Source organism: Macaca fascicularis, chromosome 19 (assembly GCF_037993035.2).
Source record: "Macaca fascicularis isolate 582-1 chromosome 19, T2T-MFA8v1.1".
In the NCBI taxonomy this organism is placed as follows: Eukaryota; Metazoa; Chordata; class Mammalia; order Primates; family Cercopithecidae; genus Macaca; species Macaca fascicularis.
The window spans coordinates 50,950,762-50,970,952 of NC_088393.1; positions in this window are offsets into that span (position 1 = coordinate 50,950,762).

Below are 20,191 nucleotides of genomic sequence, written 5' to 3' on the forward strand. Positions count from 1 at the left end.
CCTCTCTTCCCTGGCCGTCTGATTGTCCTGTGGACACCACATCTTCCCCGTGGTGGTGCAGGAGGAAGTGGGGAGCTACCCAGGAACCCCGTGGAACATGACTCGTTGAGATACAGGAAAGGGAACCTGGGACACAGCAGGGATTCAGAGCTGGAGAGATTCATCCAGACTTACTCCGTGGCCGTGATGGGCTCAGCCCTCCATGTGCTGACATACCCAGGGTTCTGTCCTGAGGGTTTTCACCCGGCCAAGATGCTCTCTGTAGAGGAGGAACAGGCACTCACCAGAGAGCCTCTCTGGAGGGACATAGCTCACACCTGAGAAGGCGGGTGGGGGTGAGTTGTGTTCTCAGAGCAAAGAGCAATAATACCCCCTTCTCCCGGCAGGGACACAAGAGAGGTCTGTTTCCCAAGGGACAGCCGGGGGTAGGTGGTCACATCCTATGTGGTGCCTGTGTGTGAGCATCACGCGCGCTCTGAGCCCCACGGGGTGCAGCGGGCAGGCAGGTCACAGGGTGCCTGACTGATTCCCGGGGAGGCTGTGAGCCCTCAGGCAGCCGCTGTTCTGTGTCAGCGTTAGGCTTGGCCTAGGGTGTCCCACAGAACAGGACACATGGAGCAGAGGCGGGCATTTAGGGAGCAGTGACAGAAAGAGTTGATGAGGATGGAGGGAAGTCTCGAGGGGAAAGGGCTTAATGCGGTGTCGCGTGCACCAGCGCTGCCCTGGGAGATGTCTTTTTAACTGAGCCCAGGGAAGAAGCAGGTGTGTGGGGCAGGAGCTGCCTGCAGAGGGTGTGGTGTTACGTTGGCGGCCGCCAGGTCAGGAAGGAGCTGACAGAGTCCGTGTGGGGAGCATGGAGGACGTTGAGGACTTGGGCCAAGGTGACCCTGATGAGGGTGGACCCTGCTTGGCTACGGGTTCTACTGAGGGAGGTCTGCATCCCCTGGGAAGGCCTCAGGCTGGAGGGACTCTGCCGCCCTCTGGTGGACTGGAAGGGAAGTGTGGGGGGCCGAGTCCAAGGCCAGGCTGCCTGTTTTAATCCACAACGATCTGCACGTTTCAAACGAGGTCACACATATGCTATGTTACAGTTCCATCACCTTTCAGCCCTGTGAGTGCCAGTCTCTGTGTCTCTACGTTCACTGTTCTCCCTCTTTCACGATCGGATGTCCCGAACGCAGATTTTTGTCACCCTCTATGAGTTTGTGTGTGTGTGCAGTAGGCGGCACTGTGTATACCCTGGCGACAGTGATGTCTGGGGCTGAGCACTGCACACGGTCTTGGGAGCAGAAGACGGAGCAGCAGGGTTGGAGGATCAATGAAAGGGGAACAGGGACAAGTCATTTTCATTTTCTCACTCCCAGGGACCAGAACCCAGGATTCTGACTCCAGGGCGCAGTAGCACACCCTGCTGGTGTCCCTGGATGTCATGAGTGCTCATAGTGTCATGCTGCCTTGGCATTCCTTTCTTAAGGTGTAAATTTATTTGCCTCACATCAGAGGCAGGCCTTGCTCACCATGGCAGTTTTCAATACTGTATCTGGTTCAAGTGACTGCAGTTGGTGGCCAGCGATAAAATCTAAGAGGCATCTCTCCTGCTTGGTGTGCTGGGCTCCTCTCTCTCCATCTACTTTCTTTAAACTGATATTCTGACATTTGCCCTTACATTTAAAGTGACCACTTCTCAATCACAGTGTGATCTCCTGGTCCCAGTGTTTGCTACTTTCTTTAATCACATCCATTAAAACTCCCTGCTGGAAACCTGTCAGATAACACCTGGATTTACTAAAGCCATCGGCTTACCGGTCTCTTCTGTCCTCCCTGCCTGGGCTCGCTGACCTCTGTATCTGTGGTCTCCAGGTGTGCCGAGTGCTCCCCAGTGTGTGTAAGTAGTAAAAATACTTATACTTTCATGTTGTGGTTGTATCATTATAGCCTCACATACCATCCAGGGCCTGACATCGAGGCTGCCCTATGGGACCTGTGCTCGTTGAACCCCTGCTGGAGCTCTTGTTTTGGTACCTGCAGTTCTTCTGGGGACAGGAGCTTCCAGCTAACTTGATTGAAAAAGTGATACCTTTCATTGAAAACACTGGGTCAGATGATGTATTCATGGGCTTCAGCTGCCATAACAAACACCTTAGCCTGGGTGAACTAAATAATAGAAATCAATTTTTCACACTTCGGTGAATAATGTGCTATTTTAATCACTTTAAAATGTGCAGTCAAATGGAGTTAACCACATACACAGTGTTAAGTTACCATCACCACTATTTTTCCTAGAAAATTTTTATCATTTTAAACTGGAACTTTGTATCTTTGAAACTATAATAACTCCCTGTATTGTCCACCTTAGACCTTGATCATCTCTACTCTGTCTGTGTGAATTTGCCTATTCTTGATGTTTCATATAAATGGAATTATATATATATGTTATTTAGTTTCTGACATATTTCACTTAGCATAATGTTTCCAAAGTCCATGCATCTTCCAGCGGATGTCAGAGCTTCATTCCTCTTTGTGGCAGATTAACATTCTGTTGTGTGTGTGACCACATTTGTTTATTCATGTGCTGATGAACACTTGGATTGTTTTCATATTTTATCTTTTGTGAGTAATGCTACAATCAACATTCCCATGTGAGTACCTGTTTCAGTCCCTGGATTCAATTCTTTGGGTATATACCTAGGAATGGATGCTGTTTCACATGAGAATTCAAGATTAGCTTCTTGAGGAACAGCACAACTATTTCTCCTAGTGGCTGCACAGTTTTATAATCTCACCAGCAATGTATGAGGATTCCAAATTCTACATAAGGCTTTCACTTGTTATTTAACATTTGAAATGAATGGTAGCCATATTTGTAGGTTTAGTGTGGGATTCCATTGTGGCTTTGACTTTGTATTTTCCTAATGACTAATGATGTTGAATTTCTTTTCATGTCCCTCCTGATGATTTGCATATCTTCTTTGAAGAAATGTCTATTTGCGTCCTTTGCCCATTTATATAAATTGGGAGGTTTGTCTCTTTGTTATTGAGTTGTAGCAGTTTTTTATATATTCTGGGCATGAAACCATTGTCTCTGTGATTTGCAACTATTATATCTCATTCTGTGTTTGGTCTTTTTATTTTCTTGATAATATCCTTTGATGCACAAAAGGCTTGCATCTTTAGCCCAATTTATCTATTTTTGCTTTTTCTTTCTCATGCATTTGGGTCATACCTGAGAATCCACTGCACATTTGAGGTCATTAAGTTTTACCCCTATGTCTTTTTCTAAGTTGTTTTTGTGGTTATAGATCTTATAATTAACTCACTCATCCACTTTAAGATAATTGTTTGATATGGTTGGAAGTATAGTTCTCTAAGTTTATTGCTTTGCATGTGGTTATCTAGTTGTTTCTGCACCATTATTTGAGAGGATGATTGTTCCTTCATTAAATTATCTTGACACCCTTATTCAAGAGAAATGAACTATAAGGGTGAGGGTTTACTTGTGGACTCTCAATTCTATCCCTTTGGTCCCTATTTGTATTCTCATGCCAGCAGCTTCTGTTTTTAGTACTTGGAATGTTTTGTGAGATTTCAAATAACAAAGTTCAAGTTCTGCAATTTATTTTGGCAAAATTGTTTTGGCTCTTTCAGGGGTACTTTTTTAAAAGCAAGGAGGTCAACGTTTTGCAATTGAAAAGCTTTTTCTGTCATATTTCAGGGAAGAATTTTGCAGTCTGGGGATCTTTTCAGGAACTTTATCACAAATAGATAAATTATCTCCACTTCCTTTGCTGAAGTACTGGGTTGAAATGTGTGTTGCCTCCCGTTGAGGAATTGAGAGACCCTGGAAGCACTTGCGTATGTGGTGAGAGACAGTGAGCTCCTTAATGAGGGGCACAGAAGATATTGCTTTGGGACACAATGTTGTCAGGGGAGCTGTGTGCCTCTCTACTTCTCTATTTTTTTGTGCAGTTGAGATCTCTGCTGGATATACTAGATATTGAAATCTTTGTTGATTCTCTTGGTTCTGGTTTGGCTGACCTGTCAGCTGGAGCTGGAGGACATGCCTGGAAGGGGAGTGACCCCCATGGCAAAGACCAGGGTTCCGCAGACTAAAGCAGCTGGGACCCAGAGAAGCCAGTGAGGTCTGACTCTTAAAAGCCAAAGACCAGCAGGTGGTGTCCTCAGGGGCAAGTGGACTGCACTGGTACCCATTCAAGTGGACTGGAAAAAGGTAAGAGGCTTTGGATACTCCACTTTCTCTCTCAACTCTTCAGCAGGAGATTTAGGCCCCGGGCTGGTACTGTCCTGCAGCAGGGGCAGGATGGACAGCAATGGCTGCATATCAGGCCTAAGTCCATGTCATCCTCTCAGGCATTGCCCCAGAAGACGGAGAATTTTGTTCAGAATCCCAGCCTGGGCACATGGGAGGAACCACCTTATTAAAATTAATTTAAGAAAACAGCATGCATGCTTTATTCCTCTAGAATAATTATTAATGTCATGTTTTACAATGTATCTCTTAATGGAATAGTGAGAATCATCTACATAATGCATGTTTTACGTGGTCTTTTCTATAATTGCAGCTTTCACATGTTCTTATAGAATCCATTTCCTTTGGGAACACACAGGCAGTATCTCTGTGTTGATTTCTACGGGGAAATCTTTATGCAGGGTGGAGAGAGTCACATTTCCTAATGAGAGATGGAAAGCATCTGATTACCAGAAAAAGTGTCCAAATTCTGCTGGTATGATGATGGTGCTGCAGGTAGAGGTCAGTTTAAGGAGGATTCAGGCAAAGCAATTTTGAAAGTCTTTTTTGTTGTTTTTGTTTCTTTGTTTGTTTGTTGTTTTGTGTTCTTGTTTTTTACAAAACCATGGGCAGAAGCCACCATCTGGACCCACCTCATGTTGGAATGGATGAGAGACAGAAATGGAGCTCAGTAAATTGAGAATGAAATTCAGGAGTGGGGAAGAGGTTTCAGAGGTCAACGGGTGTGAGAGGTGAATGGGTGAATGATGAGAATGTTCAAAACATCTCCTTTCTCCATAATAAGAGACCATTTATGCCCCTGAGTCAGACAGTGTCCAGGCCAGGGGGAGCAGGATGTTGTCAGCTCTCCTGGGCAAAAGTGAGACTCCAGCAGTGTCCAGCTACCTCATCCATTTTGGGATTTATTCCTATTTTTAAAATGATCCAACAGTATACCATTTTGAAAATATACAAAAATCTCTATGCTACCATTCACAGATAGACAAGATGGCCCTAACATGGTGAGAGAATCAGAATGGGGTTTGTGTTTACATTATGAATTTTTTCCTCCCAATATCTACAGAATTCCCTACCTCAATTTTTTAATGTAACTCAGTCGGTGTCATTCCCTTTCACAGTTACAGACATATACAGTTTACGGTTAAAACCCTTGGAAAACCCACACCCCTTCTGCTGTGAGGTACAGGCAGCCATGTGGCATCACCTCTAAACATGCCTTCTGGGACATCAAATTGCGGATTAAGTAAAAGTCATTTCAGTAGATATTGAAGACCTCCATTTTACCCCTCTCACACTTGTAAATCTTCTACCAAGAGGTGATGGATTTTAGTGGTGATTTGCTTTTATAGATTAGTGGAGTTTAATGCTTCTGCCAGGGGAAAATTTTTCATTGGGAAAAGCATTTGGCAAAGTCTGGAGACATTGCTGGTTGTCAGAGCTGGGGGAGGGAGTCCTGCTGGCCTTGAGTGGGTAGAGTCCCCAGATTGTGTTGAACATGCTAGAGCTCACAGAGCCCCACCAGCATGACCACTACAAAGTTCAATGCTGAGGAGGAGTGGAGAGCCCTCATGTGCCTTCCCTAGCTTCCCTGGAGCTTTTTACCTTCTCTTTCCATCAGTCTCTACCCCTGTCTCACCTCAGCTTGCTCCTTGAACCTTGATGCCCTCCACTTGAACTTTCCCATAGTTTAAGACGTGCCGTAATCTCTTGACTCCCTGGCCCCTTTCTGATCCTTAGTAGGGTGTCTTCTGGAGGGGATCCTCACCTTTCCTGGAGCTTCCCAGGATCCAGATGCCCCTGCCCTGTGTGGGCACCAGAGATATGACCGTGTGCCTGTGTCTCTAAAGGTCCTGTCACTCAGGACTTTTGTGTGAGAGCAGCTGAGGTGATATTACCCTCCCCTACTTTTCTTGGAACATAAAAATATGTACAAACCTTGGAGAGTAAAATGTCTTAATGCATGTCAAAATTTTAAAAAATACATATTTTTCCCTCCCAAACTTTACTGGGAAAAATTTGTCACACTACCAGTCTTGAAAAATGACACCTAATCAGGGTTATTCACTGTATTGTTTGTTTAACAGCAAAATGTTGGGAACAACCTAGACTTTCACCAGCACGATGCTAGTTAAACAGACTACCTTATATCTGCACAATAGAATATGATGCAGCTGCATAAAAAGTATAGAATCTGTCAGCTATTCATATGGAAACACCTCCATGTTCTATTTTAATTATAGCATCTCAACGTCACAGAATAAGATTCAGTTTTTGTACTAGATCTGACCTTAGAACATTATTTTTACTGTTTTTTTTTTGTTTGTTTTTCTGTTTTTGTTTTTGTTTTTAAAGACTGAGTGTCTCACTCTCACACCCAGGCTGAAGTGCAGTGGTGAGATCATAATTGACTGCAGCCTCATCCTTGTGAGCCCAAGCAATCCTCCTGCCTCAGTCTCCTGAGTAGCTGGAATAACAGGCACATGCCCCCATGCTTAGCTAACTTTTGTGATTGTTACTGTAGAGATGTGGTTTCACCCAGGCTGGTGAAATCCCAGGCTTTTCTCAAACTTCTGGGCCCAAGTGATCTGCCCACTTTCACTCCCAAAATGCGGGAATTACAAGCGAGTGTCACCACACCTGATTCTGTCTTTTCTTTTTTTAATTGGACTGCAGTCTACTCACGCATCTCTTTCCCCATCAGGTGATTTCTATTTCTTCTCAATGTCTCAACCATTTGTCCATGCCAAAATCCAGATGGATTTGCTTTTGTTTAGAATTAGATTTTTTTTTTTTTAAGAGAAGCCTTGGGAATGGTATCCAGGCTGATTTTCAGGATTCTAATCTTCACTATCTAAGCCATATGTTTGCATTTCCAGATATTGATTACAGTCACTTGAAGAGCATTTAAGCCCTACCAATGACTGTACCATCCCTCAAGCCTATCTGATTTGCCTGATGTGTGGTGTAGCCCAGGAATTGGTTGTTTAAAAATGCTTTCAAGGAAAAGGGTCATTTTGCAGTGGAGGAACTTTAACCCAGTGATCAAAGTTAATGTCTCCAGTAGTCAAAGATAACGACATATTAGGACATTCTAATACAATGGATGGAGAAGGTGCAGCATCATCCCTGTGGTATTCTTCTACAAACTGTATAACCTGAGTTTAATCGTGAGAAAATATTAGAAAAGTCCAAAATGAAGGTCTGCTACAAAATAAGTAACCAATACTCTTCAAAATTGTGAAGCTCTTAAAGGTAAATCCTAACTTCCCCAGATTAAAGAAGACTGAAAGAACAGTACAATGAAGAGCAATGTGTGATACTACATTGGATCCTGGTCCACAAAAAGGACATTAGTCAGAACATAGAGGGGATTTGGATAAGGTCTGTACAGGCATTCATTTTACAGTGTTAATAATCATTTATTGATTTTGATTATTAGGTGCATATCTATAATGTTAATATTTGGGGAAGTTGAATGAAAAGCATATGAGGACTTGGCCTATTTTTGGAACATTTTAGAAAGTCTGAAACTATTTCAAAATTAAACATGAAAAGGAAAGAAAAGAAATATAGATCTTTTAGATATTTCTATTAAGTGTCCAAAGTTGAAGATCATTTCCCAACTTCTCTTGCCTAATATTGGTCACAGTAATCTTCCTGGAAATGCTGTTTGTCATGTTTGTGACCTTTTCAAAGCTTTCCAGTGACTTCTCTTATCTGTGGGATGAAGTTCCCATTACGTAGGCTGCCATTCAGTGTCCTCATAGCATGGCCCTAATCTCCCTTTTTTTTTAATCCGTGTTGAAAGACCTGACCAACATTTTACTTTATAATGGCCAAACTTGTTCTAATTTTTTCATGCTTCTCTGCTGCCCTTCCCTGTCTTCTCAACTTTGGGACTTCAGTCAAGGTGGTGGGAAATATTTTAGAAGAAAAATTATAAAGATAGTTAGAGGAAATAGTCACAAATCTTCTTGGAAGCTGAGAGTTTGCACAGCTGCAGTAAAAGGTTTGGCTGAAGGCAGCTGAATTATCTTAAAAGCTTAGGGCCTAGATACACAAGAATGTAGAGGAGTTTATCTAAATAGCTTGTTTACTCAGGAGGTCCTAAAGCCAACATTTAATCTTATGCTGAGGGAACTACTCTTGGGGAGATCTGCAATGTCAATTATCTTCTAGTGGTGTTTACTCAAGACCTTTGTTATTTAATCTGTACTAAATAAATGCGAATTTCACTGGCAGATCAGGGCCACTGCTGTTAACTCTTTACTGGGCCCTTCTAGGTATCCCTGAGTTACTTGGCCACCTAGCCTGCTCTTTCACTGGATATTAGTGTCTGAGTGTATTTGTTCATCCATTGCTGGGTCAGGGTCTGCCGGTTGGACCCAGACACTTGGTGCCCAGGTCTGAGGTATACCGGCAAATAATCATGACAGAACCTTTGAAAACTAAGGAGAAGACTGTGTGGTTGGTAAGCCAGTAAGTCGATAAGTCATTAAGTCAGTAGGTCATCAGTGCCTGCTTGGGATCTCCAATTTCGAGGGAATTGTTCAGGGTAGGCTTTTATCATGGGACAACAGTTATCAGCACAACAGGAGCAGTATATAAAAGTATTCAAACAGCTGCTTAAAGCCACTGGAGCCTGGGTTTTGCAGGATCAATTAAGGGATCTAATGCAAATTGTATCACTTAACCCGTGGTTCCCGAAAGAAGATAAGCTAGACATAGACCTTTGGGAACAAGTGGGGAGAAATCTTTTTGTTTTGTTCTCTTTTCTTTTCTTTTCTTTTGAGATAGACACAAGAAACAGAAAAGGGGGAGTTGTGGGAGTTCAGTCAGGGTGGTGGAAACGATTTTAGAGGAAAAATTATAAAGATGGTTATAGGAGATAGTCACAAAACTTCTTGGAAGGCTGGGGAAGTTGCATAGCTTCAGTAAAAGATTTGGCTGAAGGCAGCTGAATTCTCTTAAAAAGTGTAGATACAAAGGATTGTAGAGGAGTTTACTCAGGTGGCCTTAAGAACAAGCTTTGATTATCTACAGGTGTATGATTGCTGTCTACTCGGAAGGTCGGTAATGTCAATTATACTCTAGTGGTCCTATGACCTTGAGGACTTGATTTGTGACCAAGTCGGAGCACTCACTCTTGGTCTCCACCATCAGGGGGAGGAATCATTTTTGAGTCACATTAGTTGACCAGCCTTAACATGGCTGAGAACCTGAGGTTTTTTATTTTTTCTTTTGTTTTCCAAATGTGTTAAGCTCCCAGGAGGGCTTGTCATAAGAAATCCCATCCATCTTGGACTTTGGTCATCCCAAGTCTTTTTGCTTGGATAAGGCAGTGGCAATATGAGTCTTTTGCTTTCCTAAGCCTGTTCCTGAGAATACATATTTTATTTTGTTGGGTTGGGGGAAAAGATCATTGGGGTTGGTTTTTCACCAAAGAGGCTCTTTGATTGAGTCACTTAGAATCAATACATCACTGGAAATTCTATTTGTCCATGGCCAGAAGATGGATTCTTTACTTTGGGACTTCTAAGTTAAAAAATATTTGAGAGCTCTCTTACTCCAAACGGTTGATCAGAGGATTCAAATTCAAAGAGAGATACCTACCTAAGAGTGTTATAGCTAGCCTAAAATTTTCTTTTAACTAAATTACAGAGCAAAAATCTGACCTAAAACAAAGTAAGTTTTTTTTGTAAACTCCAACTGCTTGCCTTAGAACCTATGAGAAAATAAGAATAAAATCCACTTTACCTTATCATCGAACAGTTAAAAATTTTATGCTTTTACTGTTGTATCCTGTATTTAATTTCAGATGAAGGAATCAGCCTTATTTGTTTTGATATTTGTGTGATTTTTGAGTTTTTGAGGTGCTCCTTCACATCTTTGGAGATGCCTCACAGATGCTTGGCTAAGCCGTAATCTTGGTTAAGGCTTATTAGTTTCATTTAGGAACTAACACTTTTGGTTAAAAAAAAAGAAAAATGAAAAGCCAGAAATATCAGCTGTTTGTCCTACCTAAAATCTGATAATAAGAAATCTGAGGCCGGGCGCAGTGGCTCATGCCTGTAATCCCAGCACTTTGGGAGGCCGAGGCAGGCGGATCACTAGGTTTGGAGATTGAGACCATCCTGGTTAACACAGTGAAACCCTGTCTCTGTTAAAAATGCATAAAGTTCGCCAGACCTGGTGGTGCGCACCTGTAGGCCCAGCTACAGGGGAGGCTGAGAGAGGAGAATGGTGTGAATCTGGGAGGAAGAGGTTGCGGTGAGTTGAGATTGCACCACTACATTCCAGCCTGGTAGAGAGAGCAAGACTCCATCTTCAAAAAAAAAAAAAAATCTGAAAGTGTTGCAGTAGGTAGCTGGTCAGACATGAGCAGGGCAGGAGAGATCCTTCCACATCCACACACTAGAAATGTCAAGTGTTCATCACCAGGTGATGGTCAAGTCAAGTGGTTGTAAATTCTAAAGTAATATTGGTTGCAGTTACGTACAGGGAGATACAGGCTCACTATAGATAGAAAACACCTGAAACAGGTGATCAGCAGCTTCCTGATAAGTTCTCAGAAGTTGGGGAAGTGGGATCAAATATATGCATTAAGAGGCAACATAATAGAGTTTCTGGTATATGACCTTCAGGAACTTTTTTTAATTTTTTTTATTTTTTTTACATTTTAGAAGAATTTCTTAGTAACTATGTTTTTAAATTTTTTGATGTTTTATTTTATTTTTAAATCTTTTCTTTCCATAGGATTTTGGGGAATTGGTATTTCATTACATTAATTCTCTAGTGGTGATTTGTGAGATTTTGGTGCACCCATCACCAGAGCAGTAGACACTGAACTCAATTTGTAGTCTTTTATCCCTCACCCCCTTCTCACCCTTTTCCCCAAGTCTAATTTATCATTCTTATGCCTTTGCATCCTCGTAGCTTAGCTCCCACTTATGAGTGAGAATATTCAGTGTTTGGTTTTCAATTCCTGGGTTACTTCACTTAGAATAATAGTCTCCAGTTTCTTCCAGGTTGCTACGAATGCCATTAATTCATTCCTTTTATGGCTGAGTAGTATCCAATCATGTGTGTACATATATATATATACACACACCAAAATTTCTTTATCCACTCATTTATAGTTTATATTCCCACCAGCGGTATAGATGTGTTCCCTTTTCACCGCTTCTACATCAACATCTATTATTTTTATTTATTTATTTTTGAGATGGATGGAGTCTTGCTCTTTCACCTAGGTTGGAGTGCAGTGGCATGAACTTGGTTCACTGTAACTTCTGCCTCCCAGGTTCAAGCCGTTTTTCTGCCTCAGCCTCTGGAGTAGCTGAGATTACAGGCATGTGCCACCTCACCCAGGTAAATTTTTTGTATTTTTAGTAGAGACAGGGTTTCACCATGTTTCAGCATGTTGTACATGCTGGTGTCAAGCTCCTGACCTTAAGTGATCCGCCCATCTTGGCCACCTTGGATTACAGGTGTAAGCCACTGTGCCTGTCCAACAACTATTATTTTTTCATTTTTTGATTATGAACATTCTTGCTGGAGTAAGGTGGCATTACATTGTGGTTTTCATTTGCATTTCCCTGATCATTAGTGATATTGAGCATTTTTTCATATGTTTGTCAGCCATTTGTATATCTTCTTTTGAGAATTGTTTATTCACGTACTTAGCCCACTTTTTCATGGGATTGTTTGTTTGCTAATTTGTTTGAGTTTCTTGTAGATTCTGGATATTGGTTATCTTTCAGATGTACAGATTCTGAAGATTTTCTTTCACTCTGTTGATTATATGTTTAGTCCGCTGACTGTTGCTTTGCTGTGCAGAAGCTCTTTAGTTTAATTCTCACCTATTTATTTTTGCTTTTGTTGCATTTGCTTTTGGGTTCTTGGCCATAAACTTTTTGTCTAAGTCAATGTCCAGAAGGATATTTCCAATATCATCTTCTAGAATTTTTATAGTTTCAGGTCTTAGATTTAAGTCCTTGATTCATCTTGAGTTGATTTTTTTACAAGTTGAGAGATGGGGATCTAGATCTAGTTTTATTCTCCTACTTTCGGTCTGCCAATTATTTCAGCACCATTTGTTGAATGAGGTGTCCTTTACCCGTTTTATGTTTTGGTTTGCTTTGTGAAAGATAAGTTGGCTGTAAGTATTTAGGTTTATTTCTGGGATCTGTGTTCTCTTCCATTGGTCTATGCACCTATTTTTATACCAGTACCACGCTATTTGGTGACTATGGACTTAGAGAATTATTTGAAGTCAGGTGATGTGACACCACTAGATTTGTTATTTTTGCTTAGTCTCACTTTCGGTATGTTGGTTCTTGTTTGGTTCCATATGAATTTTAGAATTGTTTTTTCTAGTTCTGTGAAGAATGATGGTGGCATTTTAATGGGAATTGCATTGAATTTGTAGATTGCTTCTGTCAGTGTGGTCATTTTCACAATAATGATTCTATTCATCCATGAGCATGGGGTGCATTTTCATTTTTTGCATCATCTATGATTTCTTTCAGCAGTGTTTCGTAGCTTTTCTTGAGGTCTTTCACCTCCTTGTTTAGATATATTCTGAGTTATTATTTCTTTATGACTGCTGTCAGGAAAGGGGTTCAGTTCTTGATTTGATTCTCTGCTTGGTCACCCTTGGTGTGTAGCAGAGCTTCTGATTTGTGCACATTAATTTTGTATACTGAAACTTTGCTGAATTCATTTATCAGTTCTAGCAGCTTTTTGGAGAAGTCCTTAGGGTCTTCTAGTTATATGATTATATCATCAGAACACAGCGACAGTTTTATTTCCTCTTTACCAATTTGGATGCCCTTTATTTATTTCCCTTGTTTGATTGTGTTGGCTAGGACTTTCAGTACTCTGTTGAATAAAAGTGGTGAGAGTGGCCATCCTTGTTTTGATCCCCTGCTGAGAGTGGATGCTTTCAACGTTCTCTCATTCAGTATTATGTTGGCTGTGGGTTTGTGTGCCAATTATGCTGAGCGTTTTAATCATAAAACGATGTTGGATGTTGTCGCGTACTTTTTCAGTGTCTTCTGAGAGGATCATGAGATTTTTAAATTCTGTTTATGTGGTGTACCACATTTATTGACTCATGTATGTGGAACCATTCCCGCATCCCTAATGTGAAACCTACTTGATTATGGTGGGTTATATTTCTGATTCAGTTAGCTAGTCTTTTGTTAAGAATTTCTGCATCTGTGTGTATCAGGGATTTTGGTCTGTAGTTTTCTTTGTTATGTCCTTATCTGGGTTTGGTATTAGGGTGATACTGGCTTCATAGAATGATTTAGGGAGAATTCCATCTTTTTCTAGCATGTGGAATAGTGTCAAATGAATTGCTACCAACTCTTCTTTGAATGTCTGGTAGAATTCAGTTGTGAATCCATCTGTTCCTGGAATTTGTTTTGTTGTTAATTTTTAAATTACCTTCTCCATCTTGCTGCTTTTTATTGGCCTGTTCAGGGTTTTGAATTTTTCCTGATTTAATCTAGGAGGGTTTTACATTTCCAGGAATTTATTCATCCCCTCTAGGTTTTCTAGTTTATGCACATAAATGTGTTCATACTACTTTTGAATGATCTTTTGTATTTCTGTGGCATTGGTGGCAATAGCTCCCATTTCATTTCTAAGTGAGCTAATTTGGTTCTTCTCTCTTCTTTTCTTGGTTAATCTTGCCAATGGTCTATCAATTTTATTTACTTTTCCAAAAAGCCAGCTTTACATTTTATTTCTTGTTTGTATTACTTTGTTTCCACTTCATTTAGTTCTGCTCTGATCTTGGTTATTTTCTTTCTTCTGCTAGGTTTGGCTTTGGTGTGTTCTTGTTTCTTAAATTTCTAGAAATGAAACCTTAGACAGTCTCTGTGCTCTTTCAGTCATTTTGATGTAGGCATTTAAAGCTATGAACTTTTAGCACGCTCTTTGCAGAATTCCAGAGGTTTTGATAGAATGTGTCACTATTGTTCAGTTCAAAGAGTTTTTAAATTTCCATCTTGATTTCTTATTTGACCCAGTGACCATTCAGGAGCAAGTTATTTAATTTCCATTTGTTTGCATGGTTTTGAAGATTCCTTTTGGAGTTGATTTCCAGTTTAATTCTACTGTTGTCTGAGAGATTACTCATATAATTTCAATTTTCTTATATTTTTTGAGACTTGTTTTGTGGCTTATCATATGGCCTGTCTTGAAGAAAGTTCCATGTGTTGATGAATAGAATGTATATTCTGGGTTGTTGGGTAGAATATTCTGTAAATATGTTTTAAGTCTCTTTACTCTAGGGCATAGTTTAAATCCCTTGTTTCTTTCTTGACTTTCTGTCTTGATGACCTGTCTAGTGCTGTCAGTGGAGTACTGAAGTCCCTCACTATTATTGTGTTACTCTCTATCTCATTTCCTAGTTCTAGTAGTAATAGTTATATAAATTTGGGAGATCCAGTGTTAGGTGCATATGTATTTAGAATTGTGATATTTTTCTGTTGGACAAGTCCTTTTATTGTTATATAATGTCCCTCTTTGTCTTTTTTAACTGCTATTGCTTTAAAGTTAGTTTTTTTCTGATATCGGAATAGTTACTCCTGCTCACTTTCATGGCCATTTGCATGGGGTATATTTCTCTACCCTTTTACCTTAAGTTTATATGACCCTTTATGGTTAGGGGAGTCTCTTGAGGGCAGCAGATACTTGCTTCGTGCATTATTATCTATTCTGCAATTCTGTATCTTTTAAGTGGAGCATTTAGACCACTTACATTCAATGTTAGTATTGAGATGTCAGGTACTGTTCCATTCATCCTGCTATTTGTTGCCTGAATACCTTGGTTTTATTCATTTATTTATTGTATTTTTGTTTTATAGGTCCTTTGAGATTCATGCTTAAAAAGGTTCTGTGTTGATGTGTTTCCAGGATTTGTTTCCAGATTTGGAGCTCATTTGAGCAGTTATTGTAGTCTTGGCTTGGTAGAGGCAAATTGTCTCAGCATTTGTTTGTCTGAAAAAGACTGTTATCTTTCCTTTATTTATGAACTTCAGTTTTGCTGGATATAAAATTCTTGGCTGATAATTTCTTTTAAGGAGGCTGCAGATAGGCATGCATGCTCATTTGAGGTGTTCTTCCGTTATTGAAGATTACTAATATCACATGGGTTGAAAAGCATATGAGATTATTCACTTAATTGATGAGTACCCATTTATTTTTACATTAATTTGATACCATGTGCAAACAATATATAAACATAGGTACAGACATATACACATATGCGATACCATATAGAACATATGCAAGTACACATAAAGATAAAGGGAGATAGAAATACTTTAGATTTTTAATTTTAAAACTTTATGCATGGAACCCATAAAACTCATTATTTAAAAAAATAAAGTTGCATTTAAATTGTGCTTTTGTAAATAGAAAAAGGTAATATTTATCTGAGGAAGCCCTTGCTGAGTTTTAGAGAAAGTAGGTAGTAAATTTATATCTTAAAGCAGAGAGAGAGAGAGAGAGAGAGAAGGAATTTGGGTGTATTGAAAGAAGATTAAAAATAGATGCCAAGGTAACACAATAATGATAGAAATTTGTAACAGAATTTTATAAGGAGATCGATTTTATTGACATACATGGCTTTTATTTTGGTCTGTGTTTTCCAATTGTACTCCAGGAAACATACTACACAGGCTCCCTTCTAAAGTGCTGGTGGGCCACTGCACATGCAGACAGCCCACTTGAAGGGAAGAATCAGGGGAGAAGAGATGTAGACCCCAGAATTATGCCAACATAGAAAAGCCTAAGTCAAAGGTCAAACCACACACATGAAATCTCATCACCGGTTTGGCCCTGTTTTAAGTGTACTTTACTTTCCTTAATTTTTGCTCTAAGGCTTTAAATAAACTTTCACTTATGCTGTAAAACTTGCCTCAGTCTCTTCTTCTGCCTTATGACCCTTAGTTGAATTCTTTCTTCTGAAGAAACAAGAATTCAGGCTACTGCAGACTTGTACAGATTTGCTAATATATTTTAGTGCCATTTTACGGAAAGAATATATATATATTCCTATATTTATACATATAATATATATATAACATATATGTATTCATAGAGGCCTTGAATCTACATTCTTGCTGTACTTTATGTAAACAATCCAGGTATAAGACTAAAACTTACTTTGGAAATACTTTGGTCCCATATTATTTCTATTGCATAAAAATGGGAAACAGGAGGGGGAAGATTATTTTTCAGAAGAAAACAACAGAACAACAGTTATTAAATTTTAGATGTGTTCATTTATTTTTTGAATTTGGTTATTTACCTAAAATTTGGACTGAATCCTAAATTTTTTCCAGGCTACAAGTTTCAAAACTAATGGTTTCAGAATTTTCTTCCATTTTTCTTCCATTTTGGTATATTATAAATTAAAACTCTGCTTTTAAAATTTGTATCTTTTTTTAAATTACACTTTTAAGTTCTGGGATACATATGCAGAACCTGCAGGTTTGTTACATAGGTATACACGTGCCATGGTGTTTTGCTGCACCCACTAACCCATCAGCTACATTAGGTATTTCTCCTAATGCTATCCCTCCCCTAGCCCCCCACCCCTCAACAGGCCCCAGTGGATGATGTTCCCCTCCCTGTGTCCATGTCTTCTCATTGTTCAACTCCCACTTATGAGTGAGAACATGCAGTGTTCGGTTTTCTGTTCCTGTGTTAGTTTGCTGAGAATGATGGTTTCCAGCTGCATCCATGTCCCTGCAAAGGGCATGAACTCATCCTTTATTATGGCTGCATCGAATTCCAAGGTGTATATGGACCACATTTTCTTTATTCAGTCTCTCATTGATAGGCATTTGGGTTGGTTCCAAGTTTTTGCTATTGTGAATGGTGCTGCAGTAAACATATGCATGCATGTGTCTTTATAGTAGAATGATCTATAACCCTTTGGGTATACAATCAGTAATGGGATTACTGGGTCAAATGATATTTCTTCTTCTACATCCCTGAGGAATCGCCACACTGTCTTCCACAATGGTTGAACTTATTTACACTCCCACCAACAGTGTAAAAGCATTCCTGTTTCTCCACATCCTCTCCAGCATCTGTTGTTTCCTGACCTTTTAATGATCACCACTCCAACTGGTGTGAGATGGTGTCTCATTGTGGTTTCGATTTGCATGTCTCTAATGACCAGTGATGGTGAGCTTTTATTTATATGTTTGTTGGTCCATAAATATCTTATTTTGAGAAGTGTCTGTTCATGTGCTTTGCCCACTTTTTGATGGGGTTGCTTTCTTCTTGTAAATGTGTTTAAGTTTCTTGTAGATTCTGGATATTAGCCTTTTGTCAGATGTGTAGATTAAACGTTGCAAGCTGAAACTGGATGACTTTTGTAAACTTCTGGAGAAACCACAGCAACTTATACATAAATCTTTATGCCTGTTGATGAGTAGACTACACAAAAGGTACACATGAACACTGGGTTCAGACTGTAATTCAGAGAATTGTGTCAGATTGCCATTGCAATTGGAAGATGCTTCAGAAACTCTAGGAAATCTAGTCTATAGACTGCTCCAGACATTACAGGGAGCCAACATACAACTGAAAGGGTTACAGCGATGTTTGCCAAACAAATTACTCTAATTGAAGCAGCAGTTGTGTGACTTGAATACGATTCCAGGACTGTACTGTCCGTTTGTTACTATGACTTCCCTTTGCCCTTTTCTGATTTGTCTTCATCCTCTTTTCCATGGGACATGAATTCTTAAGAATGAGCCTTCCTAGTCATGTAGGATCAGATGAAACATACAGCCACAGGGGTCTTCTTCAATGCTTTCTCTGAGAGCTTTTTAAGAACTGTGGGGCCAGGTGTGCTTGCACAGGCCTGTAATCCCAGCCTGAGAGTCCAAGGCTGGAGGAACACTTAAAACCAGTTTAAAACCATCCTAAGCAACAAAGGGAGATCACATCTTTACAAAACAAAATAAGTCCAATTAGCCAGGTGCAGTGGTGCATGCCTATAGTCTCAGACACTTTGAAGGCTAAGATGGGAGGACCTCTTCAGTCCAGGAGTTCTAGGCTGCAGTGAGTACACTCTAGGCGACAGAGCAAGATTGTGTCTCTTAAAAAAAAAGAAAAAGAAGAAGAAGAAAGAAGAAGAAGAAAAGAAGAAGAAGAAAGAAGAAGAAGAAGAAGAAGAAGAAGAAGAAGAAGAAGAAGAAGAAGAAGAAGAAGAAGAAGGAAGGAAGGAAGGAAGGAAGGAAGGAAGGAAGGAAGGAAGGAAGGAAGGAAGGAAGGAAGGAAGGAAGGAAGGAAGGAGAAAGAAGAAGAAGAAGGTAAACATGAAAGCCAAAGATCTCAGGCATCTCCGGATGATGGCCTGAACACATTGTTTTTTCTTGGCTTCAAACCTTTCAAGACGTGTATTTCTTTGTAAAAGAAAGACATGCTGATTGTAACTTTAGGTAAACAATCAAAATCTAGCTCCTAAAACTCAAGTATTTTAACTCTCATTCTGATAATATTTATTTTCTGAGGCACAGAAGAAAGACAAGATTAGATCAATTGTTTTCCTGCCCACTCCATCTCTTCCTACCTGCCTTCTCCCCTTTAATCAAATGTATAAATACTAAGCCTCCAGAAACCTCTTCAGAGAGAACACAAGCCACCGAGGTTTTTTGAAACTTATGTTTTCCCAGGGTGCAGCATCAAGCTCTGGCTCAATAAAACTCGATTGTCCAAGACCCTTGTCTCAGTCAGTCATTCTGGATAACCACCAAGAGTCCTGGAAAGCCCTTCAGTAATCTGTTGCCTGCCTACTTGATGTGTACCTAGGTGAGCCAGGTCTTCATGAGTCAAACACTCTTCTTCCATTTCTGCCTTTCCCAACCCTACCACTCAATGCTGTGTGCTCTCATCTGACCCCAGCTCCCAGGTTGTTTGTATTGGTCTAAGAAAGCAAGACCAGGAAGGGCAGGTTGAGAAGGAAGTAAGAGGTCAACAGCCATGGAACGTGGCAGGTGGGGCTGTCATCGCTCAAAGCCACACTCCCTGGGTGCATTTTATGAATTCTTCTGGATTTGGAATCTTTTCCCTGTGTGTCTATCTAGCAACTCAACCTCCTCCTGCTTTCTTCTCTTTACATTTTCTGTTTCTAATGCACTTTTTTATCTCCAGAGGATGGTAATGAAAATAGTTGACAATAGAATAAAAAATGACCTTTCGTGAGACTTAGAACCTGGCCTTTTTTTTTTTTTTCAAAAAAGATAGAAGTTTCTCAAAGCTAGCTTTTATGGAGGGCTGTGCAGTTGTGAGTGTAGTGTTAGGGAACAAGTGCATACGTGAAGGATGAGACAGAAAACAAAATGCTGGCTGTCAAATCCTGAATGTAAATGGGCCAAAAATCATTTCTGAAGGTGGATGTCATTCAGGAGGCCTTGTAAATCTTAGAGTGCCCTCTTACCAGATGAAGTGGAGGATGAGGTTAAATTATAGAGTGAGGAGACAGTGGGCACATACTTCCCTGCCACAGTTTTTTTTTTTTAAATCTGTAAAAATGGGGATGATGGCACTTAGGATTTTTTTGTCAGGACTGTAGGTACATGCAAAGCTCTTAGGATAGTGCCTGGTGCATAGTGAGTGCTGCATCAGTGTATGAGCTATTATAATTATGGGAATAGGCAAAGGTGCCACCCTGGCCATCCAGAGTGTGGAGGTACTTTCCAGTCAGGGTCCAGGCAGGCCAGCTGGAGATAAAGCTCGTTAGTGGGGAAGCTCAACTTCCAGGAGTAGAAGAATTTAGGAGGAGTAATTCGTGCACAACATTCTGTAAACATTCCTTTACCCAACAGTAGGAATGCTCAGAGTGGGTGTGGCTTCCGTGACAATCATTATCTCCTGGGAATCTAAGAA